The sequence below is a fragment of the Triticum urartu genome, chromosome 3, assembly GCF_003073215.2.
Source record: "Triticum urartu cultivar G1812 chromosome 3, Tu2.1, whole genome shotgun sequence".
Taxonomy (NCBI): domain Eukaryota; kingdom Viridiplantae; phylum Streptophyta; class Magnoliopsida; order Poales; family Poaceae; genus Triticum; species Triticum urartu.
The window spans coordinates 309,874,780-309,880,417 of NC_053024.1; positions in this window are offsets into that span (position 1 = coordinate 309,874,780).

Consider the following 5,638-nt stretch of genomic DNA (forward strand, 5'->3'; position numbering starts at 1 on the left):
CGTGTAGTTCGTATGCTAAAGCTTTTCTAATGTCAAGTATCACTTCCTTAGACCATGAGATTGTGCAACTCCCGGATACCGTAGGAATGCTTTGGGTGTGCCAAACATCACAACGTAACTGGGTGGCTATAAAGGTACACTACGGGTATCTCCGAAAGTGTCTGTTGGGTTGGCACAAATCGAGACTGGGATTTGTCACTCCGTGTGACGGAGAGGTATCTCTGGGCCCACTCGGTAGGACATCATCATAATGTGCACAATGTGACCAAGGAGTTGATCACGGGATGATGTGTTACGGAACGAGTAAAGAGACTTGCCGGTAACGAGATTGAACAAGGTATCGGATACCGACGATCGAATCTCGGGCAAGTACAATACCGCTGGACAAAGGGAATTGAATACGGGATTGATTGAATCCTCGACATCGTGGTTCATCCGATGAGATCATCGTGGAACATGTGGGAGCCATCATGGGTATCCAGATCCCGCTGTTGGTTATTGGCCGGAGAGTTGTCTCGGTCATGTCTGCATGGTTCCCGAACCCGTAGGGTCTACACACTTAAGGTTTGGTGACGCTAGGGTTATAGAGATATTAGTATGCGGTAACCCGAATGTTGTTCGGAGTCCCGGATGAGATCCCGGACGTCACGAGGAGTTCCGGAATGGTCCGGAGGTAAAGAATTATATATAGGAAGTGCTATTTCGGCCATCGGGACAAGTTTCGGGGTCACCGGTATTGTACCGGGACCACCGGAAGGGTCCCGGGGGTCCACTGGGTGAGGCCACCTACCCCGGGGGGCCACATGAGCTGTAGGGGGTGCCCTTTGGCCTATATGGGCCAAGGGCACCAGCCCCAATAGGCCCATGCACCAAGATATGAGGGAAAGGAAGAGTCCTAAAGGGGGAAGGCACCTCCTAGGTGCCTTGGGGAGGTGGGACTCCTCCCTGGCCGCACCCTTCCTTGGAGGAAGGGCCAAGGCTGCGCCCCCCCCCTCTCCCTTGGCCCTATATATAGTGGGGGGAAGGGAGGGCAACCATACCTGAGCCCTGGCGCCTCCCTCTCCCTCCCGTGACACATCTCCCTCCTCCCGCGGCGCTTGGCGAAGCCCTGTTGGAATCCCACTACTTCCACCACCACGCCGTCGTGCTGCTGGATCTCCATTAACCTCTCCTCCCCCCTTGCTGGATCAAGAAGGAGGAGATGTCGCTGCTCCGTACGTGTGTTGAACGCGGAGGTGCCGTCCGTTCGGCGCTAGGATCATCGGTGATTTGGATCACGGCGAGTACGACTCCATCAACCCCGTTCACTTGAACGCTTTCGCTTAGTGATCTACAAGGGTATGTAGATGCACTCTCCTTCCCTCGTTGCTAGATTACTCCATAGATTGATCTTGGTGTTGCGTAGAAAATTTTGAATTTCTGCTACGTTCCCCAACACCTAGAACACTAACAAAATCACGACGCTGCACGTAAACAATGGAGGAGCACACTCTGAATTTTTTTCTCTTTTTTTCACTTTTTTTGCACTTTTTTTCCTCTTTTTTTTGGCTCCGCAATAATTTTTTTTCGAAAAAGTCTACAAATGGTCTACAAACTGCCTAGCCAGAATTTTCCAGACTTAGTTTTTTTTTTTGAGTTTGGAACTATTTTTCTTCTGCGGGTAGCACGGAATCTCAGGAGTCCTACTCTCTCACGACTCGGAGTATGGCGTGATCTAGAACTCGAAAACAAAGCAACAAATACTGGACACGGACTAGGACTGGTGGCGGAGATGAATCTGGTGGAACTCGGACTGTGGTGGTATATCTGGACTCGGATTGGTGCTGGTATATGGCGATGGTATATCTGGACTCGGATTGGTGGTGGTATATGGAGATGGTATATGTGGACTCGGATTGGTGGTTGTATATGGCAGCGACGATGTATATGGTGGGGTGGTGGTATATGGTAATGATGATGACGATGGTGCGGCGGCAGCGTGACAACCTGTGAACAGAACTCGAAACTCTAAAGGACTAGACGCTAAGACCAGCAACTTGACACGACGATGCAACCGCAAATTCAACAAAGCAAATACAGAAAAGATTATGTAAAGGCTCAGATTGGTTCGGATAGGATGAACTAACCCTAATTTTTTTTGGCTTTTTCGTGGACTGTAGGTATGAAGAACAGACTCGAACTAATCTACGAAAAACTGTAAAATCTCACCGAGCAACCTGAAAATCTGATACCACTTGATAGAGGCAAAGGTGTCCCGATGTTTTGGTGAGATGGTGGCTATCGTTTTCTGTGGGAGTCGACCTTGACGATCCGAACCAACTTCCGAGAGTTATTGACCACGCTGGAGCACGATCAACCTGACCACGAGGGTCTGTTTCCTGCGAGCAAATGAAGAACAAGCAAGAAACTGAGATTGCAATCTGGATATTGCGAATATAAGATGAAAGCGTTATTGATCAAGGTGGGGTTCTGTGACGTCTTGGTCTGGTCGTTGGACACAAACGAAGTACGCGAAGTTGCAGCTATGGCGAACTTTTAATCTAAACAAAACCCAAAGCCTAAACGATTCCCTAAGGGCTGTATATATGGAGGAGAGAGGGGGAATTTCGTGGCCCTTGGTGGAGGGGTCCGAAACCAACCCTAACTCTTGTTTCCCCACACATACGGACTCTAAAAACAGCCTATACTTAAGTACTTCGAAAATACATGGGCATGGCCCAATAATAAGGTGACGCAGCACCTAAAATAGCCTCGGGACGAAATTTATGAAGTGGCATCTTGTATATTTCGTCCCATGCTTCATGCACTCATTATGGTGGCTTCAGAGTCCTGGAATCATCACTTGTAACTCCGTTCTTGTTCCCCTTGCGCATGCCATCATCTCCATGCCTGAACTTGCTCCAAGGTTCATCTTTCTTGTCCAAGCTAGGCCCTTCATTTGTAAGCAAAACAAATGTATCCAATTTAGGCAGCATCATATTCTCATGAACATTAGAATCGTTACCAAGAAACGAAAGTACCTGATAATTCAATCGGCGTGTGCGAGCTCTAGTAATCGGTCCAGTGTGTATAGCAGCAGGGGCTGTGGGTGTAACAATGGTATTGATGTCCTCATCAATCAGTTGTTCATGTGTTCCATAAAAATTCTTCGAAATACTATTCAGTTCCTGAAAATCCTCAGCAACCATGTGGTTAATTCCATATTTCTAGAATCTCCGTTGACATCTTCTGTCACTATCATTTTGAGTTCCTTGATTCATTTTGCGGATGCTCGCAATCCTCAATCAGATTCTAGAATTCATCCTTCCAGATCAGACGTCACTTTAAACATGAACTGGTTCTCGACCAATCAAATTGCCGTCGATTGTACCCCTAAGTCTATTCAACTTATCTATTCTTAATCAGAGTGTTTGCTTCTGATCCCTTGATTTGGAAATCATAATTCTTTTGCATTTGAGCTTAGAATTAGTTAGTTGTTTCTATAGTCTGGTGCCTTTGCATTCCTTCCTCTGATTGAGTACCGATACTCACATAGCTCCGTTGTAGACCACTAGACCCCTTGTTGGATTATTATCCGACAGTCTTCTTCACTTTCAAAATACTTGTGAGTTCTTCCCCTGATACATAATGCCCTTGACAATTGTATCCTCTGCTTTTGTCAACCATACTCTACCTTCGAGCGGGTGTTAAATATTTTTGAATCTTGTGGTATATGTTTCAAAGATGCCCCGATGGGTTTAACCTATGCCTTCCTTAATATGTGTGAGCTCGAAAGTTTTCACGAGTCATACTCTTCTAGTATTTTGCCAGATAAAATTTCAACACTACAACTTCATCGAACGCGAGAAGTGAATGAAAGGTTATGCATTGGAGAAGTGGGAGTCGACCTTGAACTTTTCATGCCCATGGAGATGATGTAGATCTTGTCATAGAAGCTTCTCTTCAATTAATTATTCCCTTGGTATAAGTTCGTCTTATGTCTGGGATTCTGTCTTTTGCAATTGTGGTTCCGATCATATTGATATTCTTTGATTCCTTTTCTCAGACAAGTTAAAGCACTTGTCTTCTGTAGATCAATGCATCTCCGCAACCTCTATTTTTATCTTCCCTCGAGTATTACCCTCTAGTATCTCAAGAATAACAAGGAATTGTCTTTCTTACTACAAGTCTTCATCTAGTATAACTTCTCACCGATTCCGGATTTTCCCCAGGTTCGGAGTTATTAGTCACTTGAGAACACCAATAAGTGAATCTATTCCGCACTCCGATTCTAGAACTCCTAAGTAATTTTTCGTTGCTTATGAGTTAATAATCCTTCAAGCAATTCCTAGCCTGGTCAGCTATATCATTATCCTAATAAATTTTAACTGTGCTACCTGATCCTTCTTCATGGACCACAATTTTTGGCGATGAGCTAAGCTTACGTCGATATTCCTCATCATACCATTTCGCCTTAAACAACAAGCTTGATTTTGAGTTTGTGTGGTACCCTTGGTTCCAATAACCTTTCGCTTCATCATTACTTTAACTTGATGTCATCGTCGATTGATTACATCTTCATGAAATCTCTCGACAAAGGTGTCATGATCATCATCAACATTTTGGGCTCTTCCGAGATATCTGTCAAATTCTTGATGAGAAATACCCTCCTTGCCCCTCGATGATTTGTGTTATCATTGCCAACTTTATTGCCCTCCCTCCAACCCAAACTTGTTCATGTCTCGCGTAGTACCTTGAGTTCCTTCCTATCCAACTGGTGTGATGACCTACCTTGGAGTATTACCATTTATTATGTCAAGAATGTTGTGAGAATTTCTCCATCTCTTAAGAATTCTGGATATAGTAATACCTCTCGCCATCTACGTTCATTTCTTGGCCCTCGTGTTGTTTCTAACCGGAATACCGACAACTGAACTATGATGTGTGAATTCAAAACTTTTAGCAACCCTATTGTTTTGATGTGAATGGTCGATAATTTCATTCTAAGTCTTTTGGTTATCGAATCACCATTCTAACTTTGATCATCCTACTTGGTCCATATTTCTAGGGCACTTTCATTCAATGTTTAATTGTGTGTGTTTTTGTCGAGCATACATAATTATACCATTTGATCTGACAAATGTTATCTCCCTGTTCACATAATTGTGGAAATCCATCTTTTTGGAAATCTCGATGAATTGTCGCTGAGTCCATCGGCCACCTCCTCACCCTCTACTTGATTTAATGATGAACTCTTGTTTCGGAACATGCTTCCATAGTTCATTTCCTGAGAATCTTGTAACTCCATCTCGTTAAATTGTGTTACTCCCCTTCCTTCTCAGGCATCATGAGTCTGAGGTATCCTAACACCAATCAGATCTGAGTCTAGGCCCGATATGATGGTTGGATCATATTTCCAAGAGTTATAACATTGGTTTTTTATATGATCCGGTAAGGTGATGTCATGCCTAGCACACCTGGCCGGAAGACCTATTATTATAGTTTTTCCTTTTTAGCAAGTTATCCATTTTCCATGAGGAAATTGTAAGGCTTATTCTATAAGTTATCCCTGATGAATCCTTGTGTATCCTGAGTCCGACCTTTGCTTGAAGACAATGTCGATGCTATCTCAAAGCATGTCGGTGGTACTCCAATCTTC